At 36.3% G+C, this 27236-nt stretch overlaps 1 pseudogene; it reads left to right on the top strand.

The window, feature by feature from the left end:
- Positions 1 to 27236, top strand: part of LOC114657654 (alpha-2-macroglobulin-like protein 1) — a 195538-nt pseudogene that overhangs the window by 116308 nt on the left and 51994 nt on the right.

The following is a 27236-nucleotide window of genomic DNA, read 5'->3' as shown; positions in this document are numbered from 1 at the left end:
CTAACTACAGGGTTCTGCTGGAGCCAATCCCAGCCAGCACAGGGCAGGAAACAAACCCTGGGCAGGGTGGCAGCCCACTGCAGGGCACACACACACCAGGACCAATTTAGGATCGCCAGTGCACCTAACCTGCATGTCTTTGGACTGTGGGAGGAAACCACAGACACGGGGAGAACATGCAAACTCCATGCAGGGAGGACCCGGGAAGTGAACCCAGGTCTCCTAACTGCGAGGCAGCAGCGCTACCACTACGCCACCGTACCGCACCACAAATAATGCAGTATGTTGCAATTCTAAACAAAATTTGCATTCTGGTAAGATCCTCCACCAAATTCTTTAGCTAACAGAATAAATATAGAAACAGTATTGTTTCCATTTATAAATAAAGAGCTTGATCAATATTTTTACATTTTTGTGAGGAAACTTATTTAGAGTTAACAAACAGTAATGTGTTAAAGGAATTCTAATACTTTTACTTACTACTTTCAAATAAATAAAAATTTTACAATTTGGAGTTGAAGAAAAGTAGTTAGATTTATATGGTTAAGCTATGACTGCCCATTTAAATAGATGTGATATACTTTTAATTAAAATGTTTAGAGCAACTGTCAACTTTGCTTAATGTCATTTCATATCAAGAAAAATATTTATTTTTTATGGTATGTGAAATCTAAGTGCCAGGGGCAGCAACCCTGTTTCTGGATGAAGAGCCTAAACTTGTTGGCCTTGTACTGTACTAGGTTTACCCATTGGGGTGTATGTGCATGTGCAACCTGAAATATCCAGTTTAGTGATGGGGTTGGAAGGCTTGAGTTCCTTATTTTCGGCACTGAAATGAATTTCATTTTTTGCACTTCCATTTTGAGCTATGCCAGTCAAGGCTATGTTGAACATGCTGGTGAGGAGGTAGAAAAAGTCTATCACCATTTTCTCCCTTAAAGTTAGCCACAGTAATGTGAAAAAACAAAAGCACATCAGTATCTGGAATGCAACAATCACAAGACATTACTATGACTAGGATGGTGCTGATTGGCATCTTGATCTTTTTCTACTAGAAGATCAAGATTGGATAGAAGGGAAGGACTAGGAAATCTCTAAATAACAAGCAAGGTCAAAGTCTGAAGAAGTAATAACTATTTCACCAAAGCTAAAATGTGAATCTAAAATAATAACAGAAATAAAGATTGCTAGAGTTCAGTTCAGTTCAAAAACTAACGTATACCACAATTCATTGTCAGAGTTAATCCATAGTCTTGGACAAACTGCTTTCCAGCATGCTGACCATTATAAGGCTGTATTAATGATGTTGCGTGACACGCATTCCACTGCTTTGCCCAAGGCTGGACATACAGTAGATGGATGGGCCCCTGGGCTTAAACCATTTTTTGGGCTCCCCAGGTGTTTTGAAGGAGTCATGTAAAAAGTAGTATCTAATGTCAAAGCTTAAGAGTCACCTAAACTTGAATAGGCACTACACAAGAATATCAAATATTGGAAAAATATGTAATAGGTGAATGGATGGCAGCAAAAACCACAGAAACAGCATCTGAGATTATGAGTGATAGAGAAAGAGAGAGAGACAAGGACAGAGTATGCAATGCCAAAGATTAAAATTATATTTGATATCCATTAGACCACAGTAAGCCATATTAAATATTAAAACCAAAGGGAGTCTGAACGTTCATATTCAGCTATTTGTTTAGAAAGAGAGAGAGAAAAAGAAAGAGAGAAAGACAAGGACAGAGTATGCAATGCCAAAGATTAAAATTATATTTGATATCCATTAGACCACAGTAAGCCATATTAAATATTAAAACCAAAGGGAGTCTGAACGTTCATATTCAGCTATTTGTTTAGAAAGAGAGAGAGAAAAAGAAAGAGACAGGAAAAGTATTTTAAAACATTATTCTAGCACCTAGCTTTTTCATAATAATAAGTATTTTCAGCTGTTAAGAAAAATGAAAACAAAAATAACATCAGTTAAAAATAAATTTAAAAGGTAAATTTAAATTTAAAAAGTTTTTCATCAGTTTGTAGACTTTGGGCACTTTTGTCTGGCTACCAATAAACGTAATTTGTTGTTCAGTAGAGCTACAGCCAGCACAGTAATTGTACGAGGTACAGTTTGTGTTGCCAAACAACTTTACCAAACCTTGTGATTTGCCAACAAGAACATTCTGCTCAGGTATTTAAATTCTAGAGAATGATTTTCCTTTCAAAAATAATGTAATTTCTTGCTACTCTTCAAAATCACTGATAAGTTGTTGCCAACAAAATGTAAGTAACTGACAAATAAGCTGGAATGCTTTTCACGCTGATGCACATCCAGGATGGTCCATAAGGCATTTCAAATAAAAGTTTGTTGTTCTGTACATTTTAATTTTAGGCTGCCAAATTATTATATACAATAAGTACAAAGACAGTCAGCAGCTTGTTGTAATTGACATCAGGCTACACAAGCACCCTGAAATATAGCTTCAGCATGTCATGCTTGATGAGTTGCCATCACTTATAAACAGAGAAAAATTTTGTAAGGGATCTGTACCTGATAAATCCACATTACACCCTGGCGATCAGAGAAAGTTGCCCAAAGGTCTTGTTACACCATGCACATTTAGAAGTTGTGTCACTGTTTACCCTTGTCACAAAAATGAGACATACTCAGATAAAGGTTTGGGGCAGCCACCCGTATAATATGGTATCCTGGCTGCAAAGTCGTTTTTCATCAAATAAATAGCACTGACGTGCATACAACTGAGTCCAAAACAAGACTGAGGAATTAGGAAAAAGGGCAGGCTTTTAAAGGGGAAGACAGGAAGTGAGGTCATAAGGATCAGGCCCATGTTCTTTAGCCATTGGTTCAAGCCCGGACGCGACGTCAGAGGGGCCGGAGCCAGTAAGGTCTCCTTCCATTGGCTCGGTCCCGGAAGTGACTTTCTATTCATGAAGTCTTCTGAGGAATGTATTCTCTGATGCATACATCTATGCCTCCTGAAGGCTGTTTTCTGATCTGTCAGACAGGTGTTTGGGGCCTTTTCTTTAACATAGTGAGGATTCTTCTGTCATCTGAAGTGGAAGTCATTCTTGGCCTACCAATCCGTTTGCATTTACTGATCTCACCAGTGTGTTCTTTGTTCTTAATGGTATTCCAGACAGTTGATTTAGATAATCCTGAGGTTTTACCAATGCCTGTTATGATTTTATTATTGTTTTTCAGCCTCATAATGGCTTCTTTTACTTTTCATTGGCACAGCTCTTGTCCTCATGTTGAGCAATGGCAACTCCAGACTCCAAGGGGTAGAAGCAAACCTAGGTACCATATGCCTGCACTAATGAAGCAATGAAACACACCTGAATAATCATAAACACCTGTGACACCAATTGCCCAAATATTATAGTGCCCTAAAATGGGGACCATGTGCAAAAAGTGTTGACATTTCTACATGGTGTGACCGAAATATATGCAAATACTCTGAAACTAAAGCCTGCATTGTGCACTTTAGTCACATCTGAATTGTTAGATTTGTAATTTTAAACTGTGGAGCAGAGGGGTAAATCAAGGAAAATGTGTCTTTGTCCCAAGCATTATGGAGGGTGCTGTTTTTAAAAACAAAAAACAAAATAGTGTTGCGGTAAATACATAAATAACATTATTTTTTAAAATTAATATATTATGAAAATAACTAAAGAATCTGAATCCCTAATATTCAAAACCTCTGAAAAACAAAACATTTTCATTAGAAAAATATTTTTAAGGTTTAACAAATGTTCATGCACTGTTAAGGACGACCACCTGACAATGCTAAATTTGAAATAGCCACCAAGAATGCCTTATGTGTGCTCTTTCCATGTTTTGGAAAAGGAGGCTGCAGTGTGATGCGCCTGTTTCGAAGGACCACAGGGACATGGGGTGGAAAGAACAGGTATGCAGAAAATGATAGTTTCAAGTGTTTGCTCTACTTGTGCTGTTCAGCACTGTTTTAACCTATTTTGCTGTACTGTCTTATAATGAGGATGTTAGTGGTGTGAAAGAAAAGTAAGCCACAACATCTCTATATATAATCTTCATTTGGATCTTGATCTTTGTTTGTCTGCGAATGAATTAGAAGAAGAAGCATTAGATGGCAGTAGAGAGACAGCTAAAACATAGACATTGCATTAAGAATCTCCTCCAGGCTTATACTACTGAAGACTGTAGTACTCCAGTCACACCTCAAAACACAGACATTCAAACTAAAAAAATTGTTGTGCTTTAAATTAACTAATCTTTATATATAATCTTCATTTGGATCTTGATCTTTGTTTGACCGCGAATTCCACGCATGCGTAGACCACCTTCCAGTTTAGTATGTTGTTGTTACTCACGGATGTCAACAATGTGCCGGAATAACGAAAGGGGTGGTGGACAATGTTACGCTAGTTAGCTCCTGAGGCCTGGTTAGAGAATGAGATTGCCGAAGATAAAAGGTACGTGCCTACGTAACATATGAATGAAAGAAAGACAGTGGGTAAAATGAATGACAACGTAACAGCAAGTTCAGGAAATTATTATTGTTACATTGTAGCCGGCGAGTGCTGCGAGTCTCACAGTTGTACCCTGGCTTGCTCACATGTCAGTGAAGTGATCCCTATTTATGCTTTAAAGAGCCTGGATACCTATGTGTCCCCCTTTTATAACCATTGCTCTGTGTATATTGCCTTACTCTTTGGATTGCCACAAAGCAACCTGCGAGATTGGACAAAGGTTGAGAAGAGATCGTGAGAGGAAACGACAGCATCGTGAAAACAAGACTGACTGTGAACGGAGAGAAGCAGAAATGCTCCTACACCACCACATAATTACTATTCGGACAGTGATTCCGAGTAGGCCGTTCCTATCGAATCAATGTCCAAGGGTTTTGTTTTGTAATTTTGTTTCCCTTATAAAAAATCATAATGCTGTGTGACGAAGCCCAGTTCATGACTGGCAGCCGCGTTTAAACAGGGAGCCCTTCACAGACAACTTTAACATGCGCAACGTAGTTGGGCGCACATGGCTAGTTAATTAATAATGAAGATCTTTTTCTTGCAAGAGTTCAGTCACTCTGAACAATCATGAAATTTTCTAGTTTATTTTTATAGCCAAACATGATAGACTTAGTTATGTTTCTGGACCACAAGCGTGAGAAAAACAAGACAGCTAAATGCTGAATCCACATGACATGTTCTTTTTAACAACAGGTATTGTTTTGCAGAAAACTAGAAGTCAGGAAAGGAAATTTCACAGTTAAAAATTCACAGTAAGATCAAAAGAATTTACATGTAACTTCCACAAAGAGTATCACAGTGATCTGTGCCAGTTATGTTATGGTAAGAACATGCCGTGATTTGATTGTTTTTTTTGTGATATGATAATGAACTTGCATATCGCTCTAGTCATTTGTTAATGTTAGAAAAGTCTACACACATGAAAGAAAATTCTGATATGGCCTCTCAACATAATTTTTATGTCAGAATCACCACTTCTGTTTTATATGTAAGAACTCTGAACCTCTATTAAGAGAAAGTATTGTATAAATGATAGACTGTAATAACATATTTTTTTCTTTTTCTTTACCTTTTCAGACTCTGGGCTTAAAGTTACTTACCAATTCAGATGTAAAGGAGCCTGTAACTTGTCCACTTTATTATGACTTTGCACCTTATGAACTGGAGAATTTGGAAACAAGTTACCATTTTAAATGTAAGTGATTGAAAAGGCCAGGAGATAATGACACAAACCAAAATTAGAATCAGCACCAGGTGATAGTTCAAAACCAGGAGATCAAAAATATATTGAGCAAACAAGGCACTGGGGTAAACCATAAATGAACAATAAAGTCAAAGCCAAAAACAAAATCACAAAACCAAAACCAACCTAGCTCTAGGCTAGAATGAGTTAAAAAAGGGAAACTAACTACAGCTAAAGATTTAAGCTTTATCCAGCTGAAACATACTTTGTGTTTGTGCTACAGCTATATTTATGCCGTAGATTTCGGTGATGTAATTTTTGCGACGAATCGCAGTCCTGTGACACACCACTCGTGGTGTATAAGTAATGATCAAAACAAAATTAAATACATAAAAATAATGTTTATCATACATTCTCCTCCCCCCACAGTGTGTACTCCAAATGTGACCATCCAGTTTTAAATGAAGCTGAAGGAGAAATTTAGCCAGCAGCCTAGGGGCATGAATATAGTGAGCAAGCTCCCAAGGCAGTTCCTTGGGTCCATAGCCACAACAGCCCACAAAATACTCAACCCATAACTCCATTTCCTAGAGTCCATATTCTTTTGAACCATAAACTGGTGGCCATTAACAATAACCGGAGGAGGCGGTGTAGGTGGGGGAGAAAATTAACATATTCAAAATGTCTTAGGTTGAGAAACAGGAATAGATGAATGGGTCCACAAATGTAAAGGGAGAGCCGGTTTATACGTGACAAATGAATGGGTCCACATATGTAAAGGACAAGGTCTGATGAATTTCAGAACTAGGTGGCATGAAGGCATTTTTAACTAATGTTATGGCTCGCAAGCCACACCTGTCCCACCAGAAACACCAGATGGACATACCTCCTCTGGTTGGTATAAGATTTCACAACAGAATTTGCCTGAGCCAACTTTGTCCTATTCACTGACCAGTTATTGCACAGTGTGTTTGATAATAATCGGACAAGATCTAAGAAGGTGTCTCACTGCACCTCAAAATAGGAGGCTTAAACCCAAGCTTACACTCAAAAGGAGATATACCTAGGGAGGAATTAAACAGTGTATTTTGAGAAAATTCAGCTAAAGGCAGGGAATATACCCAATCAGAATGGAAAGAGTCAACAGTGCATTGTATGAACTTCTCCAAATGCTGATTAATTTACTTACATAAACCATTACACTCCGGGTGATGACTGGAGGTCAATTTCACATCAGTACACACTTTTTTACAGAAACCTGTTAAAAAATGAGAAATAAATTGATGTCTATGATCCAAAAGAATGGACCCAGTTAAACCATGAAGACAAAAAAGTTATACAAAATCCTCAATTAAAACTTGATCGTAGGCAATGCCTTTGAAGGAATAAAATGAGCTGCCTTGGCAAACCAGTCCACAATAGCCAATTGGACAGTATGACCCCTGCAGAGAGGAAGATCAGTTGTGAAATCAATTGACACATCCTTCAATGCATAAGTGGGTGGTCAATGAGGTATAGCAATATGCATCTCACACCAGACCTTGCCATGGCATCACACAGTACAAGCCCTCTCTCTAAATTCCTGACAGCCTTGGCCATCCCCAGACACCCTCAGGAGTCTCCCAGTGAAAGCAGATGAGAGGACCATGCCACATGCAAAGAATCATGCCTAAAATTGGGAACTTACAAAACTAACGGATGTGATGAAAAGGTTTAGTCTCGGACACTACAGAGTCCGGCTCATACATGTATGAAAAGGAATCAGCCTTAATATTAAGTATTACAATCACCAGGACAGTATGGGATGATGATGTTGAATCAGCTAAAAACAGTGACCAGTGAGGTTGTTTTGCATTCAAATGTTTTTCTGACTTTAAGTTAATAACATTTTTGTGGTCTATGAATATGGTAAATCCATGGGTTGCCCCTTCTAGGCCATGATGCCTGTCCTCAAGGGCAAGTTTAATCACCAAATTTTCTTTATTACCTACTCATAATTCTGCTTTGCTACAGACAATTTCTTACACGAATAAGAGCAGTGATGGAATTTCCCAGTATCAGGAAAACATTGGGATAATATGACACCCACACCAACACTAGACATGTCTACTGCAAACCTAGAATCCCAGCGAACAATCATAGTGTGTTAGAATAAGTGGCAATATAAATGTAGCCTTGAGCATATCATAGTCAAGTTGTGCTTCCAAACTTCAAATAAACTTCATAATACTCCCTTTTGTAAGTGAAGAAATAGATGCAATCAGGGAACTAAAATTGCAGATAAATTTGCAGTAGTAGTTTGCAGACCCAACAAAATGGGTCTGCTTAATTCTGTCCGGCGGTTTCCACTGAAGGATGACAGAAACTTTTTCTGGGTTTATTTGAATACCTGTCTCACTAATTTAGTAACCTTGAAGCAACATGAATGTTTTATGAAACTCACACTTCTCAAGCTTAACAAATAAATTGTTAGCTCTTTAACGAGAAAGCACCTCTTTAAGTTGAAGGACAGCGTCCCTGTCATTGGAAAAGATCTGAATATCACTGATGAAAAACAGAACAGAATACCTAAAAGATCATGAAAAATATCATTAACAAATGATTGAGAAACCACTAGTGTGATAGCTGATTCATATAGCATTATTACTAAATATTCGTAATGGCCAGATGGAAGTATTAAAGGCAGTTTTCCGCTTATCCCCCTCCCTAATGTGAATCAAGTTATAGTGATTCAGTAAATCCAGCTCAGTAAAAACAGTGGAACCTGATCAATTAAAGGTGAAATCACAGTAAGGGAAAAAGTGTTTTGTGTAGTTCACGTAAATTAGTGCTAGAGTGTTATAAATCACCTTTTTTGAATAAGAAAAAAAAAATTATGAATCCATAACCTATGATTTTGCATCAGGAAGAAGATAAATACATTCTATAGGCAAGGTAGCACCTGATAGTAAATCAGTTGCACTGTCATAATCTCTGTGAGGGGAATCACAAGTGACTTTTCCTTAGAAAACACATCTAGAAACTCGTAGTAAACAAGAGGAAGGGTAGCAATGTGGTTTAGTGTAATTGCTGGGTGAAGACAGGAACTTGGAAAAATATTCCAGACCCCAAGACACCAATTCTTTAATTAACCATTCAATAACAGGAGAATGTTTGGAGAACCAGGGGAAAACTAAAATCACAGAAATTTTGGATAAAGACAAGATAAAAAGAGAAGTCTTTTCAGAATGCAGGTGTCCCACTTTCATAGTAGTACAAGATAAAATTTGAGTAATTAAACCCAACCTAATTGGCTTCCGCCCACACTAGCGATATGGAGAGGGATTTTTAACCCATTCAGTTCAAAATGGATATGGTGAGAGAGGATATGCGGGTGATGGGTGTGACAGAGCAAGATGCAGAAAACAGGAAGATATAGAAAAAGATGATCCACTGTGGCAACCCCTAATGGGAGCAACCAAAAGAAGAAGAAAACATTCAGTCAAGACATAGTGAAATCCAGACTAGTAACATTTTTGGCAGGTACAGAATCAACATAAACCAAAGTCTGAATCTTATGATTCAAAGCAGGAAAAAAGAAATTATTGTTTGAATGGGTCTGACTACAAACACACATCCCACCAACCCCAAAATGAGATGGACCAATTTGTCTTCCTATAGTTTTTTGATAGTTAAACCCTGTACTCCCCTTTTCCCGTTAATAAAAACATAATACAAGTGCAACACAACAGCATCTTTCCTGGAACCCTAATGTTGTTTTTCTAATTTGAATTGGTTCCAGTGATGGCAGGTACTAGGATGCACTAGGCACAGCACCCTGCAATTTAGACATATGAAATATAGTGGGTCTAATTAATCTCTTCTCTCATGTCTCCCCCTCATACCTATCTTTTTTGCAATGCTGAATACTTCATCTGAAGTATCCTCAGGATCATGCAGTATGTAGCTATCTTATCCTCAATCTCATCAAATAAACCACTACACAAGATGGTGACAAGAGTGGCATTCTCCCAACTTCAATCTGCAGCTAAGGTTTTATAAGATATAATAAATTCCACTTGAGTTTATTTCCTTGATGTAACTTTAATAGAGCACTTCTGGCTTTACGTACTTGATCAGATATGTGCAGTACCCTTCAAATTCTTTGAGAAAATTTTCTAATTTGACTGTGATTGGTTGTTTGCATAAAGGGCAGAGACCCATTCAAGTGGTTTATTAGACATTAATAAAGCCGTGTAAACATCTATCACTCTGTCATCTGAACAAGATTGAGGCTGTAAGCTTAAACACCAGCCATGAAACATATTCAGGCCCCTGGTGAAACATTCAAATGAGGCATGTGAGGTTTGACTACAGAGGCACTCACAGTTGATTTCTTTAATTACTCCCTGAGAGCCATGATTTTGCTTGTTTTACAATAGATATGAGTCCGTTTAACTGTTCTTTTATCTCAGCCTGCTCTCTCCTAAACAAATCACCTCATTAACAACATTAATTATCTTAAGGACATTAATGATCCTTCAGTATGATAAAGACAAGGTCTCCAGAATTATGGTAAGTGAATTAAAAGACCAGGAAATAATAATGCAAACTTAGTCAGAGCCTGTGCAAGGTGAAGTGTCAAAACTGGAAGATCAAATATATACTGGTAAAATTCCATTACAACAAACTCCCAGGGACCTAAAGAATATTTTTTTGTAATGAAAATGTAATGAGATTATGTATTTGTTACTTGTGCTTTCTTTAACTTGCGTCCAGGCGTTTGCAATCATCTCAATAGCTTCTTTCGCGTTAATTTTAATCTCCTCCTGTCGTACAAGTTATGCTGATGAGAATTTTTCTCAGCATTTCCTTGTGATGATACACTTTCAGGGTGTGAATGATGCCCAAACCCAATGGCTGAAGCGCTGCCATGCAATTGGATGGGAGGAATTCAACGCGAACATTATCTAAATGTGGAAGCATGTTGTGGGCAGCACAGTTATCAATCAGAGGCCGAATCATTCTTTTTTTTTCTTCAAGGTTTCTGAACCCTGAAGTGCGTCCTGAAGCGCGATTGACGCATCTGTGGAAGATTGTTTGTCCATTGCCGGAGCAGGGCAATAGGAGGCTCACAGCGCTACAGGGAAGCGCCACAGAAGCAAATCATAAAAGATTGGGGTTGCGCTATAATTCCCTGTCTTGCACCCCAAAACATGAGGCTGAGTCTCAGTACTTTAGTAAAACCAGCTTTATTCAGCTTGAAACAGGAACGGCACAGTTATTTATTGTAGCAGGATCTGCCATACACAGACACAGCAGTCAGGCAGAGTCGGGCAGGTCAGTGATCAAGTAATCCTGTTATCTGCATTTACAATGTACGTGCTCCTAACCTTGCATCACCCATCGAGATCTTTTCTGTTTACTTTGGCGGAGATACGCAGCATATCTGTCAGCCTGCTATTGCCCTGTACAGACGCGGAGATCGCACTTCGGGACGCTCTTCGGCTTGCTGTCTAGTTGTGGGAGGTCCCAAGAGAGTTTACTAACCTCACATTTTCTTGATCGAGTGCCATATTAATAGGAATGTTTCTTTTTTCAACATCACTGAACCACATAGAAATTGCTTTTTCGATGTCTTCAAATGCAGCAGTTCACATACGTTTGCAACCCGAGATTTTTCTTCTTTTTTTGCTCTGTCTTTCATGAAAAGTTGACAGTGTCGATGGCGAAATTCCGAATACACTGGCAACATCTTTTTTCTTTTTGTCACAATCGAGAGCTGCAAAAAATTAAAGTTTTTTTTTCTAATATGAACTGTTACCGTTTTTTTGTGTCTGCTGTTTCTATAGGGGGGGTGACAATGAGTTAAATTCCAATGGATGTTTTTCAAATGTTGACGAGCAATAAGCAAAAGGTATCATTGAAAACCATTGAAAACAAAAACAGCAAAAAAAAAAACAGTACGAGGAAAGTTCGAAGAAAGAAAAAAAAATTACAGTGTTTCTGTTTGGGAATCGTTGTGCACAACTGAGCTGCGGCCACATAACTAACTGCTCTGTGGATGATTCATTCAGGCATTTCAAGGTCTTTTGTGTACTTCGTTGTAATGAAAGTATCTGCTGAATGTACTTCGTAGTAACGAGATTTCTATAGACTCGTGTCATATGGGGAAGCTGTTGGGACCATAAACATACTTCGTTGTAATGAATATTTCGTTCTAAAGATAATCGTTGTAATGGAATTTTACCTGTATTGTGTAAAAAATTCACTGGAGCAACCCAAAAATCAAAGTTACAAATAGATGACAAAATTGAAATGAGTCTAGCACTAGGCCTACTTAAAAAGGGAAAATTAGTATTATCCAACTGAAGTATACTTTCTATTCATGCGTCCATATTTACAGTATACTGCAGAATCTGGAGACATCATTGCTGTGACTCACAGCGAATAATTAATAAGTGAAATTAAATAAAATACAGAAAAATAATGTGCATTATAACAGGTGTGCAATGACATATAGATCATTTGAAAGGGGTAGTGTTCTTCGCCCAATGTTAAACTTTTTTTTACAATGAATTGAAATAGCTTCACATTCCTGAATTACAAAATGGGAAATTAATTCAAACATTCACAAAATTAAACAGCTGAATATAATATTTAATTTAACTACCAGTTTTAGTTTCAGGGACTGTAGGCAATAACAATATTAAGATTCAGAATACTGAATATTAGGTAATAATAATAGGTTTGGGAGCATGCACTGTATCTGAAAATATAAAATTACTAAAATAGAAATTGAACATGTCTCATGAATGAGCAGTAGCCATATTATTTGTATTGACCTCTTTAGTCTATCTTCAGGTTGTATTGAAGTTTTGTTTGTTCTCTTAAACTCCTTGTGACAATGCATGTTTCTAATGGCAGTAAATATAACAATGATTGTCTTTTGTTTTGTTTTGTTCTTTTCATTTTTTTAATGTACAGCGTATAACAAGCCTACAAGACCTCCTGTTGCCACCAAAGCTGAATCTGTAAAGGAAACTGTCCGTACGTTCTTTCCAGAGACATGGATTTGGAGTCTGATTTCAGTTGGGTTAGTAAAGCCAAAAGGGAGTAAATGGACTCCTTCAATTTTTAATGGGAATCTTATCTCATGATCACCAAAATATACCTATTCTTCTTCTGATTTATTAAAATACATCTTTAATTTAAAAATTATAAAATATAGACATTTATTTATTCTCTCTGGACTTTCTTCAGCCATCAAATGTGACTGTTATGGTTTGGCAGAACTAAAAGGTCCAGTTTTGAGAATATAGTTTTTGAATCACTAGTTTTGAGACACTTCAGTATTTTGCACTTTCTTTTTTAAATAATATTTTATTTTTTTACAAAAACACAAACATTACAATGGTATTTTACTCAATCAAATGCCCACCTTAATAAAAGGATAAGCATCTGTGATAAGTATCTGTTTGTCTGTCCTGTTGCTATATTTCTGTCATTCCTACAGATGGTGCATCGCAAATTTTTTTGGAGTAATGCATTTTATAACTATAAAATGCTTGTGATGCAACTAAGGCTACAACATTTATAACTCACAAATTGGCTTCTTACCAAAAGCTTTGACGCCCATGGCGACCGCCTAGTTCACCTATATGGTAGAGCACTCACAATAATGAGCTGCAGTGTTTATATGTTATTGAAAAACGTCTTAGCTTGTATCACATCTTCTTTACACTGAGAGGATTTATGGAACTCTATAAATATGTCAATTATGTCTTTATGCTCTCTGATTTTACTTCTAGTTTTAATGGTAATTTCTGTTACTACATTGCTAATTTGTGGATTAAATAAGTTAGAATGTGCTTATCCTTCTCTCTGTGTTCATAATAATGATGTTGCAATTTAAGAATAAGTTGTTCAGTGTCTCTTGTTATCCAGAGATTAAACTCTTATGTGTAATGTCAGTCTTCTTGTAGATAAAATCACTGGTAAGTCTGCCATATTCATGGTCTATTGTGGAAACCTCTATAGTTCTGACAACTTCCTAGTCTCTAGTTTGTTTTTATGAGAGAAATGTAAAATTTTGTTGTCTTAAAACAGCCTTTATTGTTTACAAGAGTGTTCCTGCTGAAACTTCTGAGGTGCACTGGACTCAGGAAATAATTGATTTGATTGGAGATGAATTCTTTAAAGTTTTTGTCTGCTGATGACACAGGGTTAAGATGCCATTTGTGAGATGAGTATGTTGGGCATATTAATGTAACCTCCAAAATAAGAAGAACAAGGTTGGAAATGACAATAGTGCCGTACTTACTCGATTTAATGGTAGGCAAGAAGTAATTATCAATGAAGAAATAATCATTTCTGGAGTAACTGTGATATACAGAAGGAACATTCTCTTGAATTTGGATATTAAAGTCTCATGAATCTGAAAGATTGTGATCTGCAATGAATTATAAAATTATCTTTGCAGTTTTAGGTATTTTAGTTGCTGTTGTTGATGACCTATCCAAGTTTCGATTTAAAAGACAATGAAATTCTTCAGCCATTATAATTTTGAGTACTCATATTAGGAACAAGTGCAAATACATTTTGTATAAATACTCTGTCATCCACATTAGGTTCATATAGTGTGTATTTACCAAAATTACTTTAGAGTCGAATAAGTTTGCCACCACTGTGAAATAGCACACTTCAGAATCAAATATCTGTTGCTACACGTGGGATTGTTTCATGGAGTAAAGTTCTCATACATGGTATTGTTATTTTCACTGTAATGAAAGATTTAGCCATTACAGTCTCTTTTCGGTCAAAACTGGCATTTACTTACAAGGGAGTCTTCTGTAAAAACACTGTCTTTGCCTTTAAGTTTCTGAGATGGGAGAATTCTTTTCTTTAGTTTAGATTGTGGTTGAGACCTTTAACATTCCAGCTTACAAAGTGCAGTGAAGGATCAGAGATATACTAATAAGGTTGACATTTTTTGATCTTAAGTTAAAACAATTAGTTATTTCAGATTTCAGCTTTAACATTAGTTCAAAATATTTATTGACAGTTGTTATGGTTAGTAAGCCAGCACATAAATTGATTCAGCTGTGGAGGTAAAAGAAATGCATAATAATAATGTGCTTTCTTTCCCTTCTCTTGCACCCCAACCCTCCCTCATTTTGCTTCCCCAAATGAGGCTAAGACCAGATATCACAGACTTGCAGTCCTCTGACATGCCAAGAGATAGGGTACACCCAAAACAGGAATCCCTCAGTTGCAGTGAACTAAAGAGTAAATTGAAATATCAGCAGTTAAGACACACAAATTTTAATGATAGTACAATCCAGGTATACAAAAATCTGCCGTAAGATATAGAACTGAAACCTCAAAAGGAATAAAAGGAAAAAAGATAAGGGGCCTCATGTGTAATGCCATGCATAGAATTCATACTAAAATATGGAGTATGAACAAAACTGGAAATGTGTTTACACACACAAAAATCCAGATACATAAAACTGTGCATGTGCCAAGTTCCACACACTTCCCCCTTGTAAATGACTTCCCCCATGACTGTGAAATTTAATGCACATGCACATGCCTACAGCCCTACCCCGACTCCTCCATGAATTTTGCATATTTGATTATGCAAATCAATATAAATTGCCCCATCCTTTCAGTGTTTTGTTAAAAGACAATGGCAAAAGCACATGGTAAAAGAAGGATTTCAGCAAATGAGCAATGGAGGCAAGGAAATATTATTATTTGTTGGCTTAAGAAGTGGTATAAGCAACAAAAGGATGTTAATGGAGTGATGCAGCACGGTGGAGACACTCGAAAGTTCAAGTTGGGAAAGTTGCGCTGTGTCTGAAATAAAAAAGAAATGGTAAGATATCAAAGTCAATGTGAAAAGCGAATCGACTATTTGTTTATTCTGTTTCAGACAATATTACAAAAGATGACTCCCATGTCGAGGACATGACTCCTAGTGCTGCTGCGCCCAGCACATCTTAAGACACTGCCTCAGAAACCACTGGGCAATCATCTGGCTGTGTGCTGACGGACTCTGTTTTGGAGTCACATAATGCAATAGTGGATGCTGTAAGAGATCTGGCCAATAAACTAAGGAATATAAGGGTTGTAATATGTGATATTGACCACAAATTAAATGAATTGGTTAAAACATAAATGCTGCATCTAATTTCCTGTTTTTACATTCTGACCAATCACACTCAAACGTAGTTGCAACTTTGTCCAATTTGGCTGATCATTTGGTGGGTCAGGGTCAGGTTCATCACACCACATCTCTTCAAGTATGGGCAAGTCACAATTGTGTGCCATGTTATGCAGCACACTACATGCCTGCACAATGTGACATACTTTCTGTGAACTATAGACCATCACATTAATAGAGTGGAAATGCTTTCTGTTTACATAAGCAAATTAATTCTCTGAAGGTGCCTTTATAGTGTAGCATCAGCACCAAGAGCCACAATGGATCGATTCTCTGCTCTTTACATGGCTCTTTGAAATGGCCTGCTATCCCTCAAAGGACTGCTTGCCCTTTGCCGCACTAGTTGGAAAAAGCACCTGCGACTATGCAGAGTTGTCATTTTTATATGCTCTTCCACTATAGATGATGTAATGCCAGCTCATTCTTTTGGTGATTCATCCCTGGCTGATGTAACTTGTCCAGCGCCGTTGGAATAGCAATGTGTTTGCAATTGACCACTCCGATTACATTTGGAAAACTGGACGTTGCTGCAAATTTCACTTTGATGTTTACCTGTTCATCCACAGTGTAAGGAAATCTTGTATATCTGAATGACAATCAGATAACACCATCCTATACAACTGGCATGGCACAACTCAGTGATGTTTTGTGACATACCCGATCGGTCAGCAAGTTCATGTTGAAAAGTTCCTGTTGGTTACAAACCCAAGAGTGGGCAGATCTTACAAAGGAGCAGGTAGAGCACAATTCCTTAAAGTCTGCCTTTGTAAAGCCGGCAATAGTTCAGTACACAGCGCCAAGAAGAGAGCTCTTGGAAATCTAAAACAAATTAGAAGCCAGTCATCATTATCTATAGATATACACTCTCTTTTTTAATTCTTCATTTGCAATGTCTTCTAACAACGCTGAAGCAACTATGCTAATTGGAATAGTTTGGCCATTCCATGTACCATTATATTGTTACAGAATTATTGCAGTCAAGTGAATTGAGTTTGTAAAAGATATGCAATTAATTTCAGTGAATTTGATAAAGCATGCATCAAGTATGCAAATATGAAAAAGAAAGGTAAACGACACAGAAAAAGTAGCACTGCTTTGATGCTGGGTGCCGATAGTTTGCAAAACCGGACAGAAAATGCGTCAGCAAAGAGTGAGGTTTCCATGAAAATTAGTATGGAAATGGAAATATGCAACATTTTTTTGTGTACACACCATTTATACATGAGGCCCAAGGGCTGTATTTAGACAGTTGCAAATGATATTTCAAAGGCACATATTAGTTGAAATTTATTAAGTACTTTGAATACTGCGTCCATATGTTCTGATTATGCACTTTTTATAGTGTTATCAAAAAAAAAAAGCTGAAATGAAAGTAATGTAATGCATATATGTACATAAGCATGCACAGCTATATACATGCATGTGCTTATAAACCTCCAGATACACTAATGTATGCTCTCACTTGCTATTAATTAATGGCTATATGCATACTTATAAAATATGCCGTGTAGTATATAAAGTATAAGCATTGAATGTATTCTTGTTTTTCTATACTATACCATATAGTATTATATTACTATACTTATAGTATATAATCAAAGCCTTTTAATAGAGAACAAAAGATTAACATATTATTAACATGCTCAGATAGAAAGAAAAATTATAGTATCAATAAAACTGGTGGAATAGCGACAAACATTTTATATTGAAACTGGTACAAGTTGCAAACACATATACTTAAGCAATCCCTCGTACAGTATATCACTAGCATTATTCATTGCAGTCCACATGCACTATTTGACTCCTACTTTGAAATAACTCTTTTCGTGCATTAGATTTTTTGAATCAGTCATTAATTGTTACTTTCAGTCAAGCCAGAAAAAGAAAACTGTATTTGATTTCAGCTCTATGTATGCACTGGATTTTTACACTTTCTGTGTGTGGAATTTTTGTGAAATCTTTTCTTGTTTTCACACCAGATTCATGTGTATTGTCATACTTCTTGTAATAACAACCTCATTTCTGGTCACGTGACCCATGAAACAAAAACAAACCAAATTTTGTGCTGCACAATTTATTTAGAAATTTCTCCTGTCTTACAGTTGTATACATTTGCCTTTGTTTTCTGATAATGAGTTTGATTTACAAGTTAATGGATTTTTTGACCTTGATGTAATAATTGACTGCATCTTTGCTAAATCCCATTTGTTTATTTTGTGTATCACTTCTTGGTCTATGTACCTCCACACTTTTTGGGTTTTGTATCAGTAATAAATCTATAACATAACCAAAATCTATAACATAACTAAATCCACTTGATCGTTTACATGACAATCATAAGACAAAGCCTGTCCTGCAGTAAAAGGCACTAGACAGAAATCGATCTTTAGTAAGACACTGGTTCACAACACTTGCACTCCTATTCACCCACTCACTCAGTACTGTGCCAATTAACCTACTCCTTTATGCACATACAGTACACATAAATGCAATCCCTATAAAAATAATGAAACAGTTTCTAAATGAAGAATGGTATAGGATGCATGCATGACAAATATTTATCTGTTACTGTTTTTATTTTATACAAAAATACATTTATTTTCTTTGAAATTTCTCTGTGAGAGTGTAAGTTTGAATAACACATTCACATGCTACAGCATAATAACAGTTTAAAACCAATAAAAGCCTAAACAGTTTTTAAACTTAAATAAATTTAATCATGCCTTAGTTTTCCATCAAAAACAAAATAGAAATGATGATGTGTTAGATTAGATTAGATTAGATTAGAAGAGATTAGATTAGATTAGATTAAATTAAATTAGATTAGATTAGATTAGATTAGGATTGAATAACTGTCAAGTCTGAGAGCTGCATGCATGAAGGATAAGTTTTAAAGCAGAAGCAATCTCCCTTTTCTCACACTTTAATGCCTCATTTTAACTTTCCAACTTTGCTTTTATGGTGTTTTTGTAGAAAATACAGTTGAACCTCGGGTCACGACCGTACTTCGTTCCAAAACTCTGGTCGTAACCTGCTTTGGTCGTGACCAGAAGTAATTTCCCCTATAGGATTGTATGTAAATACAATTAATCCGTTCCAGACCGTACAAACTATATGTAAATATATTCTTTTAAAGATTTTTAAGCACAAATATAGTTCATTATACCATAGAATGCACAGAGTAATAGTAAACTAAATGTAAAAACATTGAATAACACTGAGAAAACCTTGAACAACAGAGAAAACTAACATTGCAAGAGTTTGTGCTAAAGCGTTACGAACCGCTCACTAAAAAAAGCTTTTTTTAATGAGTTTTAAGCATAGGGAAAAAAAATGAACATTTGAAAAATCTCTCATTTAATAAACAACCAAGAAAGTAACATTGCAACAATGCGTGCTACAAACCGATCGCTGTAAACAGAAATGAAGTGGAGGTTAAAATCCAATAGAAAAAAGTCTTCATTAAATATAACACGGTTAAAACAATGCTCAAATCAGTCTCTTTAAAAATAAGCCTGGTGCATTCTTTAACTGCCTTCTTGGCTTTATGCCAGCCCTCTCTCTCTCTCGCGTGAATGTGTGTGTGTGTGTGTGTGTGTGTGTCTGTCTGTCTGTCTCGCGCGTGTGTGTCTCTCTCCCGCTCTCTCTGGCTCGCTTGCTCGTGCTCTTTCTCTCTCTCTGTCTCGCTCGCTGCACAGGGAATGCACAGGGAGAGACTGAACACGTGTGGAAATCATCGGCGCGCACAAACCGAAAGGGAAACTGGCTTGTTTGTATACTGAGTGTGTGGTTGTGAGCAGATGCAAAAGTTTGGCGAACTTTTTGGTCATAACCCGATTTGTACGTGTACAGAGACGTTCATGAACCGAGGTTCCACTGTAACTGTTATTTAGTAAAATAGTGCAAGGGTATTGTCACAACACAAACTCTAGACACAGAACCTCATGTGGATCTTTTCCAATGAAAACACATGATTTCCACTCATCTTCTTCCTTTAACATGCATTTGGAATCCTTACTTTTTATTGCCAAAGCACACCGTATGGAAATCACTTTTTGTTTGTCTAAATGTTCTCTTTCTCTTGCAAATTCATTTCATTGCCGTTTTGCTCATTTTTCAAGTTAACCATTTATTTCACATCTTTCTGTTTCTTTCTCTCCATGAGCACAGGAAACACATTTTGACAATTTCAAAAACAGTGTATCCTGAAATTTCTATTTGAATGTATTTTACAATTTGTATAATGCAATCAAGTCAGAGGATCAGGTTTAAATCACAACTATACAAAATCAGGTGGTATACTTTTCTCTAGTAGATTTAGTCATTTAGAAGGATGTTATTATGACCCCTGTATTTCCCATACCTCCTACAACACATGAACACAGTCCTACTTTGTAAATGTGTCTTTGTGGCTAGTTTCAGTATAACTTACAGGTAAATGGGGTAAAATTTGAATATTAAAATGTATAAAATGTTTTTGAGCAACTTATTCAACTTTGTACTATTACTTGTATTATACCATTATTGTAATGATTGTATTTAGTATAGTAGCCTTTAAATAAAATTAGGACTCGTACATTCATTAGGCATGTAAAAATGATCGATTACAACATTCTTTTTCTCTTCATAATTAATATTAATGTTTTTCTGATCTTGAATTCTCAATGTGTGTAAAAGTTTAAAGTAATCTCATAATATAGTATAAATTTTAACTGCACCATTTTTGTCTTTTATGAATCATGTCATTGGTCAAAACACAGCAAGTTGGGTGTAATCAACCTTCCACAGACTGTTCCAGATACCATCACTGAGTGGCAGGCAGATGCCTTTTGTACTTCACCTAAAGGATTTGGTTTGGCACATTCCGTTCAATTAACAGCTTTCCAGCCTTTCTTCCTAGACCTGACTTTACCCTACTCAGTGGTCCGGGGTGAAGCATTTGAGCTGAAAGCCTCAGTTTTTAATTATCTGCCCCAGTGTATTATGGTAAGTGCTTGTGCAGAGTATACCATTTTGTAATTTTTTTGAGTGCAAAAGAAAGGCAATGTAATGTAATTTGCAAAAGACACATTTTAAACTAGAAAACTGCAGGTATCAATGTACAGTTTATACAATTGGAGTATAAAAGATAATTATAAATGAATGCAGACTTTTTTTTGATTAGTTTACTAGTTTGCTCACATGTGTGCAGGAGGCAGTAGTGGTAACTGCAAATGTAGAAAAAATATGTTCACCTTTCCTCCACAATTCATGCAAGTATTACAGCATTTACTGAGCTATATCACTTTGAAATGGTTTCATCTAATAATCATTCTAATAATGGAGAAGATGAGAAACTTCAAACCTTTAGGATCAACATAGTTGATCAACATCTCTTTTAATTGAATATTACCTGAATCTTCATCCAGAACTATCAGTAAGTGAGCTTACATTCCTTTCCTCCCCATTCCAAGATGGCCAATTGCTTAGTGTTTTTTCAGAGATCACCATTACTAAACCGAAGTGAGTCAAACAATGGTAGTATATACAGCAACAATCCTCTCAATGCTAAGACAAAAGTTTCAAAGTAAGTTAGTTATACAGTACCATTTAACTTGTTGCATGTTTATTAACACATGGAAGTAAGAATTTTAGTGTACTCTGAACATGGGATAAGAATGACCCTATAAACGTATAACAAGAGTATAAATGTGTGATTTACCATTTGAATTGCTGTGCTATTAATTGTCATAATACATTAGTAGATTAGAAAGCGTTAGTAGGGTGTATTTACAGCTTTTAATTTTCTGAGTTTTAAACATATTAGACTTTAGTGTGACGTGGCTAGACTGTCATTTATAGATGCTGTATTTATTGTTCTTGAAAACATTAAAAATCAACTGGTGTATTTAATTTGCTTACTATTTTCCATGTCCATAGAGTATTACACCATGATATAAAAATTAGAAGAGATCAGGAATATTCCGACAAAGGAAATGTTGAAATAATGTAATTAGTGGAGGTAACTTTTTAAACATTCATATGATAGTATTTACAGTCAATCCTCAATTTTTGCATGGGTAATGTTGCTGGAAAACAGCAACAATGAAATAATCCATGGAAGTGCAGTACACAAAATAAAATAGCATGCAAAACATTTTTTCTCACTAGTCTTTCCCTTGAATTCTGTAATGATTTGTGTTAACTTCTCAATAATAAAAACTTTAGTTGCTGCTTTCAGAAGACTTCAAGACAGGTGAGATCTAGACATCACCTCTGACACTCTGTCCTTTATGGTTGGCAATGGTGTTGGCGATCATGTTGGATGTACCGTTTTGAGATAACCTATCAGCAATGTTTGCTTCAAGTGATGCTTGAGAGAGAGAGAAATAGATACTCTATTGATCCAGAGGGAAATTTAAGTACCAGTAGCCAAGAATTATACCAAGTTAAATATAAACATTTAAGTACACACTATACAAATAACAAATACTATACAAGTAATGCAAACACAACCTGATGCATACAATAATGCCAGTGCAATGGGAATTGTGCAAATAATACTATACTACCAAAGTGACAAATGACACATAATATTAAAGGGACAGATACTAAAGTGACATTAATATTAAAGTAAAATAAAATAAAATAAAGTGACATGGCTTAAGCTGACAAGGTAACATGTTTAAAGTTACATGTCCTGAAAAGCTTATACAGTAGTGACCAAGAAGTGAGATATCAGATGTAGTGCATAGCTAATGCAGCTAATATATAGTTTATGAGCAGAGAAGTAGCATCAGGCCCAGAACTCAACCACCCCCGTCCCTGTTGGGAAGAGTTCAAGAGTCTAATGGCCCTGGAGACGAGATCTTTCGTATCTGTACATATTGCAGTTCTGTGATAGCAGCCTACTAAACAAACTCCTAAGCTTAATTATGGTGGTGTATAGTGGGTGATGTTCATTTTCCATAATAGATAGCAGCTTACATAGTGTCCTCCTCTCTGCAGCTCCATTTCTATACCAACCACAGATCCTGCTCGCCTGATCAGCTTGTCAATATACTCAGCATCTTTCTTCTTCAAGATCTTCAACTGGCAACCACCATCTGATAGAACATCTGCAGGGGTCTCTGACATATGTTAATGTAAGTCTCCTCAAAAAATAGAGCCCGCTTTGCCACTTCCTGAACAAAGCCTTTGTGTTCTCGGACCAATCCAGCCTGTTGTCCAGCTGCACTCCAAGGTATTTATCAGTCTTGACCCACTCCACATCGACCCCTATATGGAGACAGGTGTCACTGGTGTTTTAGACCTACAGTAGTCCATGACTATCTCCTTGGGTTTAGAAATGTTCAGCAGCAGTTGGTTTGACTGACACCATCCCACAAAGTCATTCACCAGACCCCTGTACTACTCCCCCTCCTGTCATCCCCTGACACACCCTACAATAGCAGTGTCTTCTGAGAACTTCTGCATGTGGCATTTTCCTGAGTTGTAATTAAAGTTGTTTTGTTTGCACTAAACTTGCGCCAAGAGTGACTGCCAACATTCCAATATGAATTTTATCAAACAACTTTATTTTCTCACTAAGCCACGTCACTGACTTTGCACACTTGTTCTTAATTGCAGCACAAAACTTAATTATGTATCAAATTCATGGGGAGCTCTTTACAATGGTAGGGTGAACTAGACAAGTGAAGCACACAAACTTGCACACATCGATTGGTTTCATTTTTTTTCTCTACTGTGCAAAGCCATGAAGCCAACACAAAGAAAAAAATGAGGTTACTAATAAAATCATGCAAATGTTGAGGATTGACTGTATGTTGCAGAAAGTTATGTTAAGTGCACAGTTTGTCTTTTAATTTAACAATTGATATTTCTAATAAGCATGTCATACAGTCACAATGAATTTCTTAACTGTTGTACTATAGGTTATGGTGAATGCAGCTGAGTCTTCCCAGTACCACTTAGAACCATGTGAGAGGTGTGAATACAAAAGCTGTGTGTGTGCTGATGAAAGCAAAGTATTCCACTGGGCTTTTACAGCTAAAGCACTGGGTAAGTAAATCACTTTTGATTCTTTTTTTTGATAATAATAAAAACTTACTTTATAAGTAAAAACAACTTTTTCTACTTATTAAGCATTATGTACCCAAGGGAAACCTAGTTAGACAGCTGGCAACATTGTAAACTGGTTAACCTCCCCTATTATCTTAATGCATCAGATTGATAAGCACCTTCTGTGGCCTTAAATGTACTCACACACAAGGTTCAGGGTGTCCTAAAGGTGAAGTTGTCAACAAATGTTAGGTATAACATGTATGAAATAATAACTAATGGTCTACAGCAAGTCTACTCTACTTTTTTCTATTTCAGGTGAGATGAACGTAACTGTTCGTGCTGAGACTGTGAATACTGAGGAGTTATGTGGAAATGAAGTAGTCACTTTTCCAGACCATGGACGTGCTGACACTGTCATCAAGAAACTGCTTGTAGAGGTGGGCAGGTGTGGACGAAAAAGGCACACTGAAAGCAGGCAGATAATATTTCTCAATTCTCTTTTTTATTCATTCAGAGTCACAGTAAGTAGAGATTCAAAAGAGCATAACTTATTGCCGCAAAGCTCAATTTGAACACCGAGAAAAAATTAGGAGGGGTTTTTATAATTCAGCATTTCATGATTAATAAGACAGAAAGAACATCCTTATCAAAACAGTAAAGTTAAACAATATGTCTGTTGAGCTAAGCATTATCTGTGTTCTCAAAGCTAAGCACAGGAGAGACGCCTTTGCATAAACTACATGTACTTTCTGCTGCCTTGTGACCTTGTCCCTGAAACATTCACTCTGAGAAAGGGAAAACAAGAAACAGCTTAGATTTTATTCATGTGGACACTATTTCTCCTGAACCCTGGAATAACATATTTTTGTTAGTTCATAAGCCAAGCTTCTCTCACTGGCAAGTTACAAAATAGTTATTATAAAAATTCTAATTTACTAAACACACAAAATACATGGTGCTGAGGAGAACATTCTTCTTCTACACAGGAAATCCATAAACAAATGGAATATTCTTTCTAAATATATTTTTGCTGTTATAACACTGTAAATAGAAAATTGTTAAACCCAATTTATACTGTGCTCCATTTTAGCATTCCATCAATTATGATTTTAGCAACCCATCTATTATTATTTGCGTAGCTAATTAAGAATAATGGAGAGTCTGTCACTGCATCAGTTAAGCAAAGGCCCAAATAAAAATCTTCCAAACACAGTTACAAAACTTACACTACATGGAGCAATTTTGAATGTGCCCAATTATTTCACAATACTACTTCACATTGTACAAGAAGCCAAGCAAGATACCTCCAAAAATACTATAGTAGGTCATATTTGTTCACCCAAAAAAACCCTCCATTTATTCATTAAGCCAATCTCATGTTATACTACTTCTGGTTGTGGAGTATGTCAGATCTGTCGGCTTTTTGTGACAGCCAGTAGCATGCTGCCTGATGAAGTTGGAGATATATAAAGGGTTAACAGCAGCAATCTCTGCCCTTTTTTTTCCTTTTTTACATTTCGTCACGATGCACAAAACACAAGATATCAGACAAACGATTGTCTCTTCTGTTTTTGAGGTCCAAAGCCCCAATGCTGCCTGACATAAATAGTGCTGCACAAAGGGTTAATAGGTTAGCAAGTATAATGAGTTCAGCTGCGGCCTCTTCCCCAGTTTTTCTTTTCTCCATTCTGTTTTAGTACGTTAAACACAAGGCAACAGAAACATGAGCCTTTCTTATATTTTCAAGTTTCAAAACACGTATGTTCCTTATTCCTCATCTGTACATTCTATATATTGAACTTCCGGAAGAGCATTCATTGATTGTCAGCTCTCCTGCAAATACAGCTTACTCCCACAGTGAAAAAACAAAATCAAAACTGTTTGATTTTATCTTAACGAGTCAAGGACTAGTTGGTCTAAGTCATTGGACATGTCAGATTAGGTAATTGGTTTCACAGGAGCACACCTCAGACTGCCTCCATCTTACTAAGGTAATGTAAACGATGGCTACAGCTGTAAATTGCTGGAAAAATCATCTTAAATGACATAGCCTTAATCTGAGGCTTATTTTTAGATTATAAAGACACAGAAGTACAGCAGGTTTTCTGGCAGCAATTAGTATACAGTGTGCTTTCAGTCTTCTTGGGACAATTTACAGTAGTCAATCAACCTAAAGTGCAAGGATGGAAAAGGAAACCAGTGCACTCATTAAAACACAAAGTTTATGTGAGAACATTGTGCACAGTCCACATAGACTGCGATGGTTCCTGAAATTATGAAGCTTTACATTAAACACTGTGCAGCTCTCCAACCATAGTGTATAACATACTGTATCATATTTTGTGCTGTGTCCTATCTATTGTTGTAATAATTGGCTGCTTTATTTCTTTAAGGCTGAGGGAGTTCAGAAGACAATTGCAAACAATGTTCTATTGTGTCCTAAAGGTGAGATTCTTAGTTATATCACTTATTGAGTATTTTTTCTGTTTTCATCTTATTGTTATTGCAGTAGCAATGTGCTATATAGCAAACAAACACACTGAGTGCTCAATATTTTGCATGGCACACTTACACACACTGTAACAGCCTAGGCTTACCAGTCATCCTTATAAAGACTTACTGTATACTGTGAAAGGTTTTGCCGCAAAACATTTTGAGTGTGTTGTTATGTGCCAGTCAGTCCAAACAGAAAAAAGAAAATTTAAATTGTTAAAAAGTTTATTATTTAAATGCCAATGATGAATAGTTCACATTTTATTATTCATATATTGCTTAATGGTTTCCTTTTAAATTTAAAATTAAGCTTAGCCTTCATTAATCCATAAAAATAACTTTCAGACTCTGGAATCTATATACTGCAAGTCAATACCTTTGTCTTATACAATCAATGGTCTATAGTGTGATTGAAATTGAGTGAAGATGTTGTTTATAAACATTTTGTTTTTATGACATTTTCTTTTTTAACTTTTTCAAGATGAGACCAAGACATTTTCTTTGGAACTCCCAGAAGTGTTTATCGAAGGATCAGTCAAAGCATCTGTATCAGTCCTAGGTAAAAACTTGAGAAACAAAGAAAATGTTAAGCTACTACTTTTTATTTATTAAATTTAGTGAAAACATGAAAAGTCAGACAGATTAAATGTTTTGTGGTACTGGTCTTCGAGCCTGAACTTTCGCTGATTTGCATGAAATAGTTCATCAAAAGTTTAAACCAGAAGTTTTGTAAAATTGTCAAGACAGTTATAGTCAGATAAAATGCTTATTTGTTTCATAAAG

Source organism: Erpetoichthys calabaricus, chromosome 9 (genome assembly GCF_900747795.2).
Source record: "Erpetoichthys calabaricus chromosome 9, fErpCal1.3, whole genome shotgun sequence".
Lineage (NCBI taxonomy): Eukaryota > Metazoa > Chordata > Cladistia > Polypteriformes > Polypteridae > Erpetoichthys > Erpetoichthys calabaricus.
The sequence above is the reverse complement of the archived record's forward strand: the minus strand, read 5'-3'. Positions and strand labels throughout refer to the sequence as shown.